Source organism: Schistocerca nitens, chromosome 2 (genome assembly GCF_023898315.1).
Source record: "Schistocerca nitens isolate TAMUIC-IGC-003100 chromosome 2, iqSchNite1.1, whole genome shotgun sequence".
NCBI lineage: Eukaryota > Metazoa > Arthropoda > Insecta > Orthoptera > Acrididae > Schistocerca > Schistocerca nitens.
In genome coordinates, this window is record NC_064615.1 from 654,371,028 (window position 1) to 654,392,244 (window position 21,217).

The window sequence follows — 21,217 nt, forward strand, 5'->3', positions numbered from 1 at the left end:
TTAGCTCTCATTTTTTCTTCCTGTCATCCTTTTTTCATTCAGAATCATTGTCCATTGATTTTAGTTACTTTTATTTATCTGTCGTAATATTTAAACGTTTGAAAATGACGAACTCTCACTTAAAAAACAAAAGACGAACTAATCTATTTCTGTTGGGTGTGCAGTGGTGTCAGATACGTATTTTTCGTTACATGATGTATATTTTTTTCAATGGTAATCGTCACACAAACATTGAAAACACAATTTTTTTGCGGTACAGTCAAAATAAGGCAGATGAATTTAATCGAAGAATGGATTATAAATTAAAAATAATTCAAGACGAATGAAGAATGAAAATTGTGAATGCAAATGCATGAACGAAAATGTAACATAGTAAAATAGAAGAAATTAAAAAGAAGTCAGTACATAAAAGTAATGAAAATCACATACGGTATTATTCCAAATGAAAAAAGAATGACAGGACGAAATACTGAGAGGCAATGAAATGGATGATGTATGTTCAAAATGACGTGAAAAAGGACTGGAAATAAAACAGAATTACATTAAGACTCATTAAATGCGTAAACGGAATTATCAAAGTTATTTCGACAAAGATTTGAAAGTAAAAGATTTCAAAGCACCTGGCTCGATTCGAATGTACAGCCTTATACAAGCCAAGAATGTATCTACGTCCTCATCATTATTTTAAAGGGTATAGACCATAACGCGAAAATCCTAGCTTTTTTTTCGTAGATTGCGCGTAAACGGAGTCCTGCTACGTTCAGTGGCTATTGGGTGTAATACCTGGTATCGTAACCAACACCGCCGTATAGATGGTGTTTGAAGGCGATTCCAGCCCTGTGGACCTCTCCTTGTTAGAAATATTTGGGTTTACGCTAACAGTATATATAAACAGCGATAGATCTATCCCTCCCGACTATATTTGCGGACATCTAGTTCCTGCGACGTATTCCTTTTGCAAGAGACGCTACCTGATCTACCATCCCAGCTATATCTCGGACGTCTTCGCTTAATAACACAGCCATTGGAAAGCTTATTAAAATATTAAAAAAGGTCTATGGCTCTGGATCAGCTCAAAAATTTCACTCTTATGCTTGCGTGGAACTCTCTATACCAGCTTGCGCTTTAATCTACGTCTGTATACATACTGTATAAGCCGCCATATGGTGAATGCAGATGGTAGCTAGTCACTTCCTTTCTTCTTTCACTCGCAAACGGAACGAGGAGAAAACAACTTCCTATACGCCTGCGTACGAGTCCTAATTTCTCTTATGTTCTTGATCATTACGGGAAATGTACGTTGGCGGTTGTTCCATCGTCCTGCAGTCAGTTTCAATTGCCGGTTCTCCAAATTTTCTCATCGATGTTCCGAGAAAAGAGCGTAGTCTTGCCTCCAGGGACTCCCACTTGAGTTCACGAAGAATCTCCGTAATACTCGAATGCTGATCAGACCTACAGGTAATAAATCTAGCAGAATGCCCTGAATGTCTACGATGCACTCCTTTAATCCGACTTGGTGGGGATCTTAAACACTCCAGCAGTACTCATTAATGGATTGCAGTTTTGTTCCTTTACAGATGAACCATAATATCCTAAAATTCCTACAGTAAACCGAAGTAGACCATCCGTCTTCTCTACTACCATCCTTACGTGCTCGTTCCATTTCATACAGCTTTGCTACGTTACGCCCAGATATTTAATAGACGTGACTGTATCAAGTAGTACACTACTAAAGCTGTATTCGAATATTACGGTATCGTTTTTTTCTATTGATCTGTATTCGCTTGCAATTCTCTACATCTAAAGGAATCTGGAATTCAGCATAAACCAACTAGAAATTCTGTCTAATTCATCTTGCGTCTTTCAATAATCACTCAAGTTTTTGCCTACCCGTACACCATTGCATCATCCGAAAACGACCGAGGATTGCTGCTTACCCTCTTCAGCAGATATATTTAACTATATAAAGAATATGAGGGGTCCTATCACACTTCCCTGTGGCACTGCTGATGATACCTGCTGTGGCCGCCCACTTCGGACATCGTCGCGCCTACTGCATAGGCAGCCCACTTTACGTCTAACCATCACGGGATGCCTGCATCATAGGTTGTATATCCACCAGGAAAACCTATGTCGTCTGTGTTGTCAAAAGAAATATTTACCGGCGGCCACAACACAACACAACACCAGGTCTCCACCAACGGTCGTCAGGGACCGCTAACCGTTCACAGAGCTTACAGAACAGCTTCACCAGAGGTCGCAGCTAGCCTAGGATCTACTTTGCTACGCCAGGCACATGATCGCAAATAGTTCCTGCAGATACATCCGCCAACGGGCTTAATAAGTCGGTTCACAGCCGGCAAAAGGCAGTTCGACGCACCACTCCGAAGGATACAGAGCTGTCGCCCTGTCAGCCACGTCCAGATGCCTCTTCTAGCTGGCCGATCTTCACGTTGTAGAATCGTTTCTGTTTGCTCCCTTGAAGAGTCGGGTCTTTTCTATTATTATTATCTGTTGTTTTGTATTTGTGTCGATCCGCAGTTGGGATCGAGTCGGTCGTTCTTTTGGAGATTGTATTATTGTTTCGTTTTGGTGAGTCCAATAAATTGTTTTCGAACTTGTTTTCAGCATTTCTATACTGCTATCGCAGATACTTCAATACCGTCGACTCTGTCGCCATTGAGGCTGCTAGGCACAACGTTATGTACTATTCCCCCTTAACTATGATTACAGAACCTAACTTTCTTCTCTGGGCAGAACGTAAACTGTAACTCCCTTCTCCCATAACTGAATACACAACAAGTGCCCATCAAAAAATTACATCCGAACATCAAACTTATTGGCAGGCTCTTATCTACCAAAAACCTCATATGCCAGGTAAATTTGGCAATCTTAAGTTTGCACCACACGGGTCCCACTAATTCTAGTTACTCTCCAGACAGAGAACAGTACTACTTATTAACTGGCTGCAAATTAGGGAGTCTAACCAGGAGCTAATGTTCACAATTCCATTTGTGACTAAGCAATGAAATGGTAAACCCAGCACAAACAGGTTCAGTTCCTACTGTAGTGCATACGTGAGGGAGTTTATGTAGTAAACGGGAACACCTACAGCCATTCTTATGAAATTTATATATGGCTACCAGTTTAGGTGGTGGTTGATGGATGGAAACACATCATTGTAGTTACAGGGAGTCTGCAAAAACCAGTTCAGAGGTTGGTCACCGATGAATCTTGTATACGATCGGAATTAACCTCCAGGGCGTCAGTAAAGGCTTGAAGATGGTGCACTTAAGCAGCGAAACTGGTAGCCGTATAATAAATATCATAAGGACAGCTGTAGGTGTTCAATTTTACTACATAGGTGAACGGCTGAAGTCCCTCAAACCTCCAAACAGAAGGATGAACATACGAAAAGCAAGGGAGGTGCGTGCGGTTTAGTGAGTGCACACTGTGGCAAAGGTATGGTGTCGGATGGTTCTTGTGCCACTGTGGCATCCTCCGGAGTCGGCTGTTGTCAGGGCGCTCGCAGGGCTCCCTACAATCATGCACCAGATGCACCTCACTCCCACACCAGAAACACATGCGCTGTACAGTGCACTGTACACGAGCGTTAATCTCCCCTTTTTCATGAACCAATCCCCTGTTCCCATACCGGACGTTTTCGGTACTGACAATTATTTTGTCTAAATTCATGAGAGACTGTGGCTTATTTTCGAATAACACCCACCAACTGTCCTGTGGCCTTATGCCTGCAACTATATTCATAACAGCTTCCCCTTCAGGAATTTCTGTAGACTACGTAATTATGGCTACCATCATTGGTTCAGTGTAATCAGCAAGGTTTTCGTTTATCTTTCTGCCAAGCCCTTGTGCACGAGCGTCTGTAAATATTCAAACGCTATTGTTTTACGAAGCATCACCAGGGCACAGCTACCTTGCAAAATCTGTTACCAACCTATTCCTACTCGTTGCGCAGTATTGCTTGACATATTACACTATGCAGAATGCACAAGGCGATGGCCTAAACTTCCAAGCGCACAAACAACCGCAGAACTTACAGTATCTGATTAGCCGTAACAGAACAGAACTCGGATACCTATAATGACGGGCAGAAGAGTATTCGGGAGCTTACTAAAAGGACAGCTCGCACCTGTTTGTATGCTGAGACATACTGCAACCTCTCCACCCGGATCCTGACTAGGTTCACTCTTCTCTGCCCGCTGAAGAATGGAAAGACGTTGTTGTATAGCCACCAGTTCATCCATCAAGGCCTGTGTTTTGGAAGAAAACTTTGAATCTTTGTTAACAGTCCGCATATCCCTAATCCTGCCGGCAGTGTGATCCCCAAGAGCATGCAACAGTGATGTCTGTGAATGTGAAGGGCAGGTCCCTTCCAGCAACAAGCTTGGAGAGTACACAATAGCGTGCGACCTGCATTTACTGCAGTACTCACCTCCCCATCTGTGTCGACATTCATGTCTATCGGCTTGTCCAACACACATCGTAAGAGATGGCACAGCTCAGCAGTGCTACCACCTTCTGCTTTGTTGTGCATTTCTAATTCATGCACTAACAGGTTTTTGCTTAAATATCTTATCCGCACAACACTTCTTGCTCCGATTTTTGCCCAATTCAACATGGTAAGTACACGAAATTCTGTAAGAAACTCACAGAGGTGTAGATAGTCACATAAAATTCATACCTAGTATACTTATTAATAGCTCACCAATTGCCCAGTCCCCGGGTACGCCAGCAGCAAAACCACACTGTTACCACTGAAAGACATACTTGTGTTTCTTTGGAGAGTGATAGCGGGGACACACCAATCACAGTGTGGTAAGCAGTCAGGTGATGAACTAATTTTTAGTATTTAAACACATTTATTAAACAACAAGTGAATGTTGGTATTTGTGTAATATACAACTTCAACACTTAGTAAACAGCTCTTGCCACTTAAGCTCTTTAAAATACTGTCAATTAATGCCAGAAGCTCTTGCAGTTCATTTACTTAATTGACACAGGAGATAACAGTAAGACTACCTAAGACAATTTACGACCATTGAAATCCAAAGATGAAACGTAATCAATAAAGGTCGGGAACTAGCCCCTCAAAATAGCAAAATTATTTGGATATAGCAAAACAAACGGACACTAGTCCCCATAAGATGTTAAAAAAATTTAAATTTAGGTGTCAGGTTCTGATCCCTTTAAATATCATACCGCAGGCATTAGCCTCTTTCAATGATTAGTGATTGAAAACAATTAATACTGAAAAGTCGGCAATAGATGCCACGCACTAGCCCTAGCCCCTTCAAATGTTAAAAAAGAAATTTCCGTATAGAAAAGATAAAGCAGATCCTGGCCTCTTTTAATCATTAGTGATTAAAAACAACTAAACAAAGAATCAGCATACATATATCTGGCTTTAGCCCCTTCGAGCATTAAACAACTGATCTTACGTAATTTCCAAATCGTTAACTGATGTATAGTGTATTACAATAAAACGGCCAGAAGGCCAACAGAAATTTTCATCAATTTCACTTTACCAACAAATTACTTGGGAATTTTACTCATCAAAATCTTCTAGCAGTTTGTAACTGCCACAAGTGCAGTGTAAACATTATTGAGCCAATTAGCAATCGTCGAAAACACCGGGGAGGGCGGCTAGCATTGATATGGTCACTATTGCTTGAAGCAAAGTACCATACCAATACAATTTGCCGCGTATTTAACGGCCAGCAACACATTAGATAAGCAACCAGTTTGAGTTCTAAGAAACTGGTAAACTATATGAGATTTCACATTTCCGAGACAAGAGGGACCACTGAACGATACTTTTTTTTTTTTTTTTAAATGAAGAGGAAAACCGATTTATCACTTGGCACTGCTTGGCACAGCCAGAAGCACTAAAGAACAGTGCTTGGTTCAACAATAATGGGGAGCATTTGAATAACAACACCCATTAAACAACATTTGCTCTTCCGGATACAGATACAAGAGCCCAACTGTCAGTTACTGCGCATTCTCACTTAATAGTGATCGAATACAGAACTTTATCATAGGAATAAGCTGGCCCAGTAATACAACGGCTTTCACGACAGTTCCTTCCATTGCCGTCGTTGACAAGGTCCGTGAGCCATTACTAACTGCTGTTTGCTGCATCCTGGATTGTGCTCTCGTGGACCAGCAGACCCTTCGGCTCCATTCTTCGCCACCCCCCGAGTTTCTCTCGGCCGCTCTGTCGACCGGTATTGCCTCGTTTCGGCGGGGCTCAATCAAAGAGAGCATAGTTCTTACTCGCAGGCGATTGGATCCACCTCACAGTAGTTAGAAACGGTTGGTTATCGTACGCATCTGTCTCCAGCCTACCACTGCGCCATGTAGTCTTTGGAGACAACTGCGCTAAATGTCGATACATCGCTCCAGATGTAACAAATATCATATTAACACTTGTTTTACAGATCTTAGTGCAACACTTTCGATTGTGTTTTATGTTTCATGTTGTACTCTTGTCTATGGCCTGATATAGGACTCGAATTATTAATTTTTAATTTAAAATTTTCCTTCTCTTGTCAATATCCATTCGCGTCTGACCTTGCAAATATTTTACGCCGTTATCATTATTTTGTTTTTTCTCCTCCAATCTGGGACTGTCAACCATTATTTCGTTAAAAACTTCCGTGAATTCTTAATCTCACGATTTTGCACTGCTACTGTAGTTTCTGCTACTTCCTTATTCACTTTAATCTAACATCACTCTGTTCTTCAATTAATATTTTCATTTGGATTTTAATATTTTCCTTCTCTTGTCTCGATTCGTCAATGTGAGTGACTAACCTTTTGTTTACTATCTTGTCTCTTACCCTGTTATATTCTCTAATAGCTCAGCAGACAAGTCTTGTTGTATTTGTTTTATTCCTCTTTTCAATTCTGCCTGGTTCGTATCTGCATTGTTAGTGTGTATCTTACGAGATAATTCTGTTAGCTTCCGCTTGAGATAAAAGTCCACGAAATGTATCACTTATCGAATCCTTCAGCACACATAATAATTACATATTACTTCCAAAAAATTAATAGTTCATCAATTAGTTTTCTTTAAGATAGTCAATTAATAGAATATTAATCATAGGTACCTAAAGTGACAGGCAATAGTTCTTTTGGGGTTATTATTATCACAATCAAATAATAAACGCATGTTGCTGTGCGCTTGAAATGTAGCATCTCTAGACTGCCGTCCGACAGATCAAGGGCTGCATTCAAACGACCTGAAACGCAAGTTTCTTCGCTCTTAATAAAATAACTCACTTTATAATACACTACTGGCCATTAAAATTGCTACACCACGAAGATGACGTGTTACAGAGGCGAAATTTAACCGACAGGAAGAAGATGCTGTGATTTGCAAATGATTAGCTTTTCAGAGCATTCACACAAGGTTGGCGCCGGTGGCGACACCAACAACTTGCTGACATCAGGAAAGTTTCCAACTGACTTCTCATACACAAACAGCAGTTGACCGGCGTTGCCTGGTGAAACGTTATTGTGATGCCTCGTGTAAGGAAGAGAAATACGTACCATCACGTTTCCGACTTTGATAAAGGCCGGTTTGTAGCCTATCGCGATTGCGGTTTATCGTATCGTGACATTGCTGCTCGCGTTGGTCGAGATCCAATGACTGTTAGCAGAATATGGAATCGGTGGGTTCAGGAGGGTAATACGGAACACCGTGCTGGATCTCAACGGCCTCGTATCACTAGCAGTCGAGATGACAGGCGTCTTATCAGCATGGCTGTAACGGATCGTGCTGCCACGTCTCGATCCCTGAGTCAACAGATGGGGACATTTGCAAGACAACAACCATCTGCACGAACAGTTCGACGATTGCAGCAGCATGGACTATCAGCTCGGAGACCATGGCTGCGGTTACCCTTGACGCTGCATCGCAGACAGGAGCGCCTGCGATGGTGTACTCAACGAAGAACCTGGGTGCACGAATGGCAAAACGTCATCGCGGTGAACGCACATTGGAAACGTGTATTCGTCATCACCATACTTTGGTATCACCCGGCGTGATGGTATGGGGTGCCACTGGTTACACGTCTCGGTCACCTCTTGTTCGCATTGACGGGACTTTGAACAGTGGACGTTACATTTCAGACGTGTTACGACCCGTGGCTCTACCCTTCATTCGATCCCTGCGAAACCCTACATTTGAGTAGGATAATGCAATACCGCATGTTGCAGATCCTGTACGGGCCTTTCTAGATACAGAAAATGTTCGACTGCTGCCCTGGTCAGCACATTCTCCAGATCTCTCACCAATAGAAAATGTGTGGTCAATAGTGGCTGAGCAACAGGCTCGTCACAATACGCGAGTCACTACTCTTGATGAACTGTGGTATCGTGTTGAAGCTGCATGGGCAGCTGTACCTGTACACGGCATCCAAGCTATGTTTGACTCAATGCCCAGGCGTATAAAGGCCATTATTACGGCCAGAGGTGATTATTCTGGATACTGATTTCTCTGGATCTATGCACCCAAATTGCGTGAAAATGTAATCACATGACAGTTCTAGTATTATATATTTATCCAATGAATACCCGTTTATCATCCGCATTTCTTCTTGGTGTAGCAATTTTAATGGCCAGTAGTATAACATGAAAATTAGTTCTTCAGCCTGGAAAAATGAGATGAAATAAGTTTCGGCAATCTGTTACTCCACCAGAGCCGTGCCCAATGTAGTTAGCTCTCGTATCTGTTGCCTTTCAAGTTAATCCAGTTAATTGCTAACTTATAATCCAATAAAAATCAGGTAAAGTAATTTGTAACAGGTAATGTCAACAAAATCACCATACAAACACATAATTATCTTGAATTCTTCAAATACATTTACTGCACTTCGCAAAATATTTATGATAGGCAAGTAATGAGAAATTTTATAATGTGTAACACTAGTATGAAGGTTTCCATGGCGAGAGTAGAAGCGACTATTAAGAACATAATTCCCACATTCATTTCATATTTTCAACGTTCGTCCTCGTTATTGTGATAGTGAGAGCCGGTCTGCTGCATCGGGTTTCCTTCTGAGACTGACGGCTGTCAACTTGCAGCCGGCGACGCTATCTGCACACCCAACGGAGGACTTTACCCTTTCCACGCGCCAGTTTTGACGATGAAAGTGAAGAAGACAAAACAGAAAAAAAAACGTTTAAATACATCTATAGTATTACATATTAACAGGAAAAACATGAATAATGATAATCATGCTTTTAATACTGATCATTAGTCACTGTGCCATTATCATGCAATAGAAAAGATTATGGGTAATACAACATACACAAATGCTGTACCACTACAACACTCAGAAAGATGTGCAGTTCTTTAATATTAGTGTTATGCTGGAAAATTTATTCAAAATTAAGTTGGACAGAGAGAGGTTAAGGGAGGAGAGGGGCAAATAAAGGAATCAGTAGGAGACAGACAGAGAGAGAGGGGGAAGAGGAGAAGATGGAAAGAGAGGGGGGAAGGGAATGTACAGTAAGAGGGGCATGGAGAAAATGGACTAATAGAAGACTGGAGTTCAGAGACCTGAGAATCGCAGGGTACTCACAGTAGCAGATCAAATTATGGAAGGAAAGTTATTAACTACAACATTTCCCGAATTATGTGGCGCTGCTTTTAACACAGCAGATTTGCATTTTGGAGGACGGCGTTTCATATTCAAAATTTTATGGATTATATGGATTCTCTAAATTACTTAAGGAAAATGACCGAATGGACACGGCTTATTTCCTACCACACTTCCCAGGTTTGCTCTGTCTCCAACGACCATTTTGACGACGACCAGATGTTTAACATCCGTTCATCCTTTCCCTTCAAATGTCAGTTTTCTTGATAGACTTAATTTGTAATTCTGATCATGTGTGAAATCTGTAAACTAGAAGTACATTAATCCTCAGAGCTACTTCCGGCTGATTTCTTACAAATTATTCGAAGATGCAGTGTGTTAAAACGAAAGCGACAAACTTCGAGTTGTAGATAGGGTTTGAGTGAACAAACAGAGGATAATATCTCAGCTCTGGAAACATTTAATGATGCTACAAAGGGATAGAAACTCTTCTCTGGAAACACCTAACGATGCTACAGGGGACCAACACTTGCTGCCAACTGCCAATCAAACCCATATGTAGCTCTGCGGCAGCGTTGTGACCAGCGCAGTCACGTTCAACGCTATCCAACATGCCCAGTGCTCTCGGGCCCATATCGAGGAGCTCTGTTTGTGATCTAACTCCCAATCGCTGCCGGATGGATGGTTTAGCGGGTGATGTACGAGGGTCACTCCAAAAGAAATGCACACTATTTTTTTAATCCATCTTTTATTCTACATTTTTGAAAGTTTTACAATGTGTAGATACATTCTTTAGGAACAATATTTTCATTTCTCCATATAATTTCCATCCCTCTCAACTGCCTTACGCCATCTTGGAACTAGCGCCTGTATACCCACACGGTAAAATTCTGGACCAACATGTTGGAGCCACTGTTTGGCAGCGTGCACAAGGGAGTCATCATCTTCAAACCTTGTTCCACGAAGAGAGTCTTTCAGTTTCCCAAAGAGATGATAGTCACATGGAGCCAGGTCAGGACTGTAAGGCGGGTGTTTTAGTGTTGTCCATCCGAGTTTTGTGATCGCTTCCATCGTTTTTTGACTGAGAGCGATCATCCTGCTTTTGCCGATGTGGTCGAACACGACTCAGTCGAGCTTGAAGTTTCTTTGAAGTTTCTTCAGTGTCGTCACATATGCGTCTGTCAGCAGTCACCAATTCGTTAAGTCTCTGCACATTGTCTGGAGTGTGTGCAGTACGAGGCCTGCCGCCGTGAGGACAATCCTCAATATTGCCGTGCCCGCTTTCATCACGTAACCTGCTTGCCCACAGACTAACTGTACTGCGATCGGCAGCAGCATTTCCATACACCTCTTTCAATCTCTTGTGGCTGTTTTCCATAGTTTCGTTGTCACAGCACAGGAATTCTATGACAGCACGTTGCTTCTGCCAAACGTCAAGTGTAACAGCCATCTTGAAGACATGCTGTGACGGCGGCACTCACGGGAACAGGTTGAACTAAGTTTGAAAACAAGCGGGAAGGATGTATCTACACACTGTAAAACTGTCACACATGTAGAATGAAAACTGTATTTTTACAAAAATAAAGTGCATTTCTTTTGGAGTGACCCTCCATAATTATGACCCTCCTGTCATCTGAGCACAGAGGTAGCATGTAGGTCTTTGAGCCCGTTGCTTTCAATTACAGGCTGTATGGAATTAACACTGAACTAGCTAACGCTTTTATTCCATCTAAATAACGTAGTCGGTAGTTTACGGGGATGTCAGATATTTTTACGAACTAGCTGAAAAGGAACCGCTTTACTTGGTCTTCACTTTCATTTGTTTTCTGAAAACATCACAGAACACCCAAAAAATTCGAGAACATTGCAAAAATTAAAAAAAATTCATAAAAATGTTAGGGCTTCACGATCAAAGACACTCTCAAACGAAAATAATGAAAATAACAAATTCTGTCACTCACTTACTCTTTCTTTATAGAACAAACTTCAAAAACATTCTAGATCATCCTAAAACACTCGGTAACATTAAAAAATTCATTAGTAATATTCAATAAAGTCAAAGAAAACTCTGGAAATTCCATTGGACGTTCCTAATTATATACACTTCAAAATTTATATCAGACCAGTTGTGTGATTGTATAGAAGAGTTCCTAGTTAACAGAACGCAGCATGTCATTCTCAATGCAGAGAAGTCTTCCGAAGTGAGAGTGATTTCAGGTGCGCCGCAGGGGAGTGTCATTCACAATATACATAAATGACCTTGTGGATGACATCGGAAGTTCACTGAGGCTTTTTGCAGATGATGCTGTGGTGTGTCGAGAGGTTGTAACAATGGAAAATTGTACTGAAATACAGGAGGATCTGCAGCGAATTGACGCATGGTGCAGGGAATGGCAATTGAATCTCAATGTAGACAAGTGTAATGTGCTGCGAATACATAGAAAGATAGACCCCTTATCATTTAGCTACAAAATAGCAGGTCAGCAACTGGAAGCAGTTAATTCCATAAATTATCTGGAAGTACGCATTAGGAGTGATTTAAAATGGAATGATCATATAAAGTTGATCGTCGGTAAAGCAGATGCCAGACTGAGATTCATTGGAAGAATCCTAAGGAAATGCAATCCGAAAACAAAGGAAGTAGGTTACAGTACGCTTGTTCGCCCGTTGCTTGAATACTGCTCAGTAGTGTGGGATCCGTAACAGATAGGGTTGATAGAAGAGATAGAGAAGATCCAACGGAGAGCAGCGCGCTTCGTTACAGGATCATTTAGTAATCGCGAAAGCGTTACGGAGATGATAGATAAACTCCAGTGGAAGACTCTGCAGGAGAGACGCTCAGTAGCTCGGTACGGGCTTTTGTTAAAGTTTCCAGAACATACCTTCACCGAAGAGTCAAGCAGTATATTGCTCCCTCCTACGTATATCTCGCGAAGAGACCATGAGGATAAAATCAGAGATATTAGAGCCGACACAAGCATGCCGACAATCCTTCTTTCCACGAACAATACGAGACTGGAGTAGAAGGGAGAACCGATAGAGGTACTCAGGGTACCCTCCGCCACACACCGTCATGTAGCTTGCGGAGTATGGATGTAGATGTAGATTTATAAGATTCGTTTGGCAGTGGTATGAGCCGACTCCATGACAGACTTCTCCTTCAGTCGAAAACACTGGACTGAATAGAAGTTCTTCACTGCTCATAAAGTAGCACCAAATCATGTCATTTCAAAGCAAGCACTGTGTGCTCTCGTGTTTTGTAGAAAATACGCGTATTTTGATCCCTGAGTTTCACCAGTCATGTTATCCTCTTAATTCTGGGAGAGGTACCTCCAGTAGTGCTAATCGAATTTTTCCACTCAAGCGACACATTCTTTGTGTTTCTCTCATTAATTTCTTGCGACCACAGAACTGAGACACTTGATCCATTCTACCAGTGACAACGTGGTTGTGTTTGTTGTATTCTTTAAGTGGAATCATAACAGAATGATCCACGTGTCAAACTGTGAACTCTCGTTCTTCTGATTTTCACTTCTCACACACTAATTTTCTATTCGTTCACTTGCGATCGTTGTCTTCCACGAAATTTATTCATTGTAATTCTGCTTAGTTTATTTCGTAATTTTGCTCCTTCAACAGTTTCTCTATGTCGGTCTCTCACTCAGTCCTCTTCACTAATTTCAGCAAATCTGTTTTCTCTCAGTGTGTTCAAACTCTTAGATTGAGAAGCTAAACACGCTTCTGGCTTCTGATACGTTTAGTTTTTTCACTGTTTCATTCTTTCCAGTTTGTGACATATGTGGCCATATATCAGCTTGTAGTTCCTTGAAGGCAGCGATCATAGTGAAAACCTGGTGAACTATACGTGTGGTAGTGTGGAACTTTCATATTAAACTTAATCAGCAGTCATTGTTAACTGTCCTTCTACACTGTCAGTCTTCTGATTCACAACTACACATCATTGCACAATTACATTATTGCTATTTTGATTGACATAGGTTCAAAGCTCTAAGTCTTGAAACAGGCTGACTTAAAATGGCTTCAGGTCCATTGATTATATAGCTTTACAAAAGTAGCTACTAAAGTCTTACACTGTTAAATTTCGATAATTTACAATTAGAATGTTATAACTGAAATTGATTCAATAGTGCAGAAAATTTCTGTTGGTCTGAACGTTATGTTACAATAACAGTTTAGACTGAAATAAGCATTCTTGATAACGAAAACTGCACAAATACCAAACCATGTATTCAAAATGTTCTCTCTATGTTGCTTCTGCTCCTGCACCAATTCCTAATGATTCCACACATAAATTGATTATTTTAGTTCTTAAATATGACTTTCAAATACTTGCACATTTGTCACATGCCATGACACACTTTTCATTGTCCATTCGTCTTATCTTTTCACTGATAGAAATTTACTTATGATGAAACCAAAAATTCTAATGATGACTTTTTAAAATTATTACAGCATCCCATCATTTTTATTGAATACCATAGATGTGTTGTATATATATTTTGCTTCCATCCTCTTACTGTCCCATTACTTATAATCACTATTCCAACATAAAGTAATGGCAGTGACGAAGCTTTACTGAAATGTGTTACTGTACAAGGAATCACACGAAAGTCGCAGAAAATTTGTGATCCATTATTAGCTACAGACAGAACAGTAGAAGAGGCTGAGTGTCTCAGGGAACAGGAAGGATGAGACAGCCAGCTATGGGAATCTTTATCGCCTCATAATGAATTCAGTTCTGAGCATTGAACACCCTACTTTATATGTCTCATTCTTGGCCGTTTTTTAGCCAATTATTTCTAGGACCCCCATCATCCCATCCTATTTACCTGAAAATCATCCAAGTGTCTCCTATAGTCCTCTACTGCAGGCTTCACCCTTTCTACTTTGGTTACATAGTTCAAAAAATCATTAATATTGCCTCTTGGGGCAGGCACAAGCAGTTCCCTAAATTTTTGTGGAAAGTTTGTTTCCAAGCACATAATTACTGATTCACTCCTACTACCTTGTCCAAATATTTAAATATGTTTATTCAAAACTGATAGAAACCTTTCACACTACCTTCCCTGGAATCATATATTCCCCCAACCCAAAACTAACTTAAAATTCTTTGCTGTTTCTCTTTGGACCAATATTAATCAAAAAATGCTTTCTTGAAATTTTCCAACAAATTACAATTATCATCTATCTGTGCTGTCCGTCCATAAAAATCCCCTTTCAAAAAACTTCTTGCAAGTGACACCTTCTCTTTGTCACTCCATGTTCCATGCAAACCATTAAATTCCCTAGTAAAGTAAAGTGGGTGAAGTTCTCCATATGGTTCAAAATTAATAAATTTCTTACAACCAATAAAAGAAGGATTCCTTAACACATTATCAGCTCTATGGTTTACAGTTTGCAGTTCTTACACATTTTTATTTTATTTGTGATAATTCTGAAACCACTTCTTCCTTTACCTTTCCCGCTTCCTCCTCAAAAACTGTCGCACTCTTGGTTACTACCTGTGTTTCTAATTTACCTTGTAATTCATTCTTAACCCACTGTCAGGACAAAATTTCTGAGCTGACTGAACATTGCTTTTACACTGCCTCCTGGCAGTCTCCACCCTCTCACTATAGTCATCCCAAAGTTTCATCCTCTCCTTTGCACGATTATCACTAATTATTTTCAATTTGTCCTCAGTATTATAAATTACTTTTCTTATTTTATCATCACAGTCTTTCGCTGCAGCTTCAAATTTTATATCTGACTTTGAGAGGTTTGGGTTGACCACCATGATTTCCTTTTTAATTTGTTCTTTCATGTCACCCTTTAAATTACCGATGTCGCCTTTTGTACACATGTCATTTTTTTGATATTACCCATGTTATTTTATATACGACCCATGCTCTTCATAAGCTGCATGAACAGTGCCTTTAATACACATCTACCATAAGCTTTTGTATTTCCTGACCTTCACTACATAATTCCTCCGCAGCTCTAACTGTCTCAATCACTCGAGAATTGTCTTGGTTTTTTTTCACCCACATTAGCACATACTAAAGATGACACTTTTACTTTTTGATCGAAAACTTCTCTATCATCCTATCATACAAGTTTATGTTCATATCTGACTTATACCCACTATCATTCACAAATTCTGTCCCAATTAAATCTTTCTGTTCATTTAAAACATCGAATTCTCCTGCCTTGTCATTAACAACATTATCTTCCTGTTGTCTATTTTCTTCCAATATATCTTCTTGTGGTCTGTTTTCATTCGTTTTGAATCAATGTATATACATCTGTTTTTGATCACTAATGATTTTACCTTATGCAATAAGTAGTCTTCTGTTGCTGTAGTTGTGATTCGTTGTCTGCAAGTTTGCTACAAGTCTTGATTCTCTCGTCGAGATGTGTTGTTTAACCCAGTCAGCCGTGGCTGCGTGCGCTCTTATTGGCTGTTGCTGTTCCGATTGCTACGTCCATAGAATCCGCTCGCTGATTTGCTGCTATCGTACTGTGCTACTGTGTCCACGAGAGCCACACGCTGATTGGCTGTTGTATCTCTCTTTTTAATGATGACTACCTCCAATCTAATATTTCGAAATAATTGAATTTCACAGTACCGTAAAATTGTCTGTTCACTGTCCTGGACGAAATTCCCATAACACTGTCACCTCGGTAAAATCACTGTACTTTTCACCGTTCTCGAGTTCACTGTTCAATCGACACACATCGTTCAAAGTTCTTAGCGAGTTCTTGTCTGTTGTGCCCAACACAATACTCGTCGCAACATGTGATGTACCTGATCATATATCAGGTTGTAGTTATTCGGTGACAGCAATCACTGCGAAAAAATTGCACTAACTATGTGCGTGCGTACAGCACTGTCTACATCCAATAATGCGTTCGACAAACACACATTTGGTTTCACAGGTTTCACTTCCCTAAACGTCAGACACACTCACTGAATTAATTATGACCAGTCTGCGTCTTAAATATGTAATGAAGTCTCATTTACAGTTATGCACATACTAAGCCTTCTAATTATACGGTAATAGTCATTATGCAGAATAACATAACCAAACAACAAGGAGTCTGTCAGATGAACAGTACATGTGGCACTTTTATATTCAAGTTAAACAGCAGTAACTGTTCTTCATTGTCCGTCTTTTTGTTCGCAGCAACACATCAGTGCTGTCATCAATGTCACTGGAATAGGAAATAATTGCTGTTAATTAATTGAACTGACCGTTATCAAAACTGCTTACTTGAAATGGTTCAAATTAATTAGGAACGTACTCTGACTAATGTAATTTAGCAAAGTTGGGCCTGGTCTTATGCTCATAATTAAAAAACGACAGCTTTATCTCATGGCACATCTGTCACTAACACTAACGATAACTAAGAAAGCAAAAAAGATAAATTATTGAGGCAAGTAACAAAACAAAATGGGAGTGGGTCACAGCTTACTTTGGTAGAAGTTCACCACTGAAAACATCTTCTTTTATACATCGGCATCCTCTTAAATGTTAATCTTGTTTAACACACTACAGTTCACCTTTATAAACTGTTCACTTCTTTACACAATTCACTTTCACTTAAGTTTGTTTCACCATCTGTCATTTTCACTTTACCTTGAAGCAATCTAACCGGTGTTCAAAAATATAGTGACACATGTATCTCACTATCGCCTACGTATACACTTCTAAGGTGGAGCATACCGCCACCACAACACGATAATGGGACATTCGAGAATATTCTCATATGTTCTGAAACACTCCAGAATATTCTGGGAAATACTAGAAAATTCTCCAATCATCTGGAAGGTTCTATAACATTTCGGAACATTCTACGATATTATTCAGCATTCTGGCGAGTTGTGGAAACTTCGGCACTCGATTTATAGCTGCTTCGCCACCTTCTCATAAGAAGTGCATTGCTGCAACGCCTAGTTTTGACATCCATATCTTCTAGACCAAACCCCTGGAGTACCAAGCCGAAACCTTCTTTATGGATGGAGGATGGAGGGGTACCTTACCACATAATCCCTGTGGGGCAGCGAAATTCACTTGCGAAAAACTGTTGGCATGCACAGACACACCACATTCACCTTCACTGTATATGTTGATTACGCCAGATAAAATAGCAAACTAAGTGGTACGCATTTCGTAACCATGCATATATCCATCGATTTCACACAATAGAATTCACACGATGCATCACGTATCATTCCCATTAGTCAGAATTCAGTCATCACTTTCTAACTGAAGAATACATATTAGTAACATAACAATCACAACAGAAATCAAACATTTCTGGAATCATGATGTAATGTGCTTCGCTCGCAGATGACCGTGCTTTACCATGCGTTTCCTAACGTCATGCCATCAGACGTAAAACTGGCTATTTAGTACTAATAACTTCACTGGACACTCATTAGTTACATTCACGACGATGGAAGAAGTGAAAAAAACGGTTTTAGAACAGCAATGTCATCAGCGAATCTTACCACAGGTATCTTTTCACCCTGAGTTTTAAACCCGCTATTGAATCTTTCTTTAATTTTTTTGTTCAGCAGAGGCGCAATGTTGTATGCATACCTTACACCATTTTTAGTGAAAGGTCATGTTCTTGATATGCTAATCTCATTGTTAACTCTTAATACACTGAGAAGATAAAACATTACGACCACTGCCCACCGCGACGTTGGATTTCTCCTGGTGGGGCTGTGGGCGTGTGACGCGGTAGCAAAAGTATGTAGGCGGAGCAGACAAGGACGGGGGATCACTCTAGCGAAGATATGATCTGCAAATGGTAAAAGCCATGTAGACAAGCGTCTTTGGCAGTTCAAAGGAGAGATTATTACTGCGCAGAACCTGTGAACGAGTATCTCGAAAATGACGAAGATGGTCGAATGTTCACGTGTTACTGTCGTGAGCATCGACGGAAGGAGGCAGGACAGTGAAACTACCACTAGGCGCAGAATAAATGGACGTCGACTACTCTTCACAGAACCTGATTTTCGGAGGATTCTCTGCTCTAAAAAGTTGGGTAGATGGCGATCGGTGACATCTCTGGCGGAAGAGCACAACGCTGGTGCACGGACATATGTTTCGGAGCACGCCGTTCATTGTTCACTGCTAAACAGACAGCTTCGCAGCAGACAAACTCTAAGGGTTCTCCTGTTGACCTAACGATCTCGTCAATTACAATTGCAGTGACCACTGGACCATCGGGATTCGACCGTCGATCAGTGGAAACATGTCGGCTCTTGCGGTGAATCACATTTTTGCCACACTAGGTCGATGGTCGTCTCCACAAACGCCGTCATCGAGGTGAACGGTGGCTCGAAACGTGCAGCGCACCACGGACGCAGGCAGGTGGGAGCAGTGTTATACTATGTGAGACGTTCTTATGCGCTTGCGTGGGACCTATGGGAAGAAATCCAAGATACCTGCATCCCTTCATGCTTGATGTCTTCCCGGACGGTGGCGTCATCTCCGTATCTCGGAGCCAGAGCCGTGCTACAGTGGTTTGAGGAGCGTTATAGTGAACTCACATTGATGTCTCGGCTTCCAAATTCGCCTGATGTAAGTCCTATGGAATCCATATGGGTCGCTATCTGGTGCCATCAACGCGTTCGTAAATCAGCGGCCCGTTATGGACGCGAATGAAATGACTCAAGAAGAGACATCTAATGCCACAAACCTATCAACAATCTGTCGGATCCCTGATACGCAGAGTCAGTTATGTATATCGTTGTAAAGACGGACAAACAAGCTGTTAAGCAGGTGGTCATAATTTTTTGCTTCATCAGTGTACATTGTCCATGTTTATCGGTAGTTTACTCCGGTTTTCCTCAGAATTCCGAACATCTTGCACTAATTTACACTGTCCAGCGCCTTTACTAGGACGACAAATCCTGTAAAGATTCCTTGAATTTTATGAAGTGTTGATTCCATTATCAAGCGCAGTAGACGATGTTTGATAGGATTTCTTCAAGCTCATAAACCTCGCACACCTCTTTGCATAGGCGATTAGTTGTTACAGCCCCCTCCCCCCAAATACTTTACAAATTCCGAAAGAATTCTATTTGTCCCTTCTGCTTTATGTGACCTCAAATCTTCCAAAGATGTGTTACATTGTGAGTCTAATACAGGGATACCTTTGTCTTCTTCTATCACATGACTAGTTCCCCTCGTAGAGGACACAATATACTGTTTCCATCTATCCACTATGTCCTCTGCGTTTAACAGTGGGATTCACTTCCGTTGCACTCTTAATTTCACAGATAGCTGTACAGACAATTTTTATATGGAATTATCCTTTCCGACCACCGTTTCTTTTGCGATTTCTTCACTTTTTCACCCATTTCGCCTTGGCTTTCCTGCGCTTCCTATGGATTTCATTCGTAAGTGAAATGCATCTGCATTCCTGTCTTTCCCTGAACATTTTGTACTTTGCTCTGACGTCGATCAGTTGAAATATTTCTCCTGTTATCAAAAGTTTCTTCGCAGTTAGCTTCCTTGTACCTGTGTTCATCCTTCCAACTTCTGAGATTGCCGTTTTCAGAGATGTCCAGTTCTTGCGGATATTTAGTTTAAACTTCAATCAACTCTTCCTCTGTATTCGCTCCTGGGTACGGCTTGCAATCACATTTCTTGTTTTGGAAATCTCTGACCATCGAGATTGTCAAATCCTCTGATTTTCTCACATTTTCAGTCACTGAATAGTTCCCCAGACGCGACATTGTATTTCTCAGTGTCATTTTCTGGGTGCTGTCTTGTCTTAGCTTAGATTTAGGACAGTGACGTCAGTGACATTTGCCCAGACCCTGAAATACTTGATAACGTTACGTTAAAAAACTGTAATATCAGTTCCAGCGATAGGACGAAATGGAACATTGAGAGCGGACTCTCCTGTGGCACACCCATTTGAATGTTAAAAGGTTTTGTTAGCTGTCCATTAACATGCGCCGTAGCGGATATCCCAGAGATCATATTTCGAAAGACGTTTATTACTCTCGCTTCCAGACCGACTTTCCACATTACCCTCGTTATTTATTTATAGCTGAAATGATCAAAGGCTGTATGGAAATCGATGAAAAAGACGTCGCATTCTATGTTGCTCGAAGCAGCTATAGAAATGACGTCTCTAATTTCGGGAAATAATGACACAATAGTCCTTCCGGGGATGCAAACCCGATGTATTCTGACTACTTGTTTAAACAAGGGGTTCATCCTGTTGTTAATAACGATTGTTTGGTATATGAAGCTCAGCAGCATAATAGACCACAGAAATTTGATGTTTTTCAGACCACCGTTGTTTAGTTTGAGAACAGTTTTGACGCCTTTCATCTTTCTCGATATACTCCCACCAATAACTATGCCACTGAAAATTTCCAATAATTTGCAATAAATCTCTTTGTAAATTTCTTCTCGTCCTGGAGCATTAACAGTTAATTCAAAACGGTCATCAATGCTACCATAGTCTTTAGTCATTTCTTTGTTCGGCGTTTAGCGATTGTATGGCGTCAGGTCTTCAGTCGTGGGTCTCACAGAGTGGAGCGCTCGGTACTA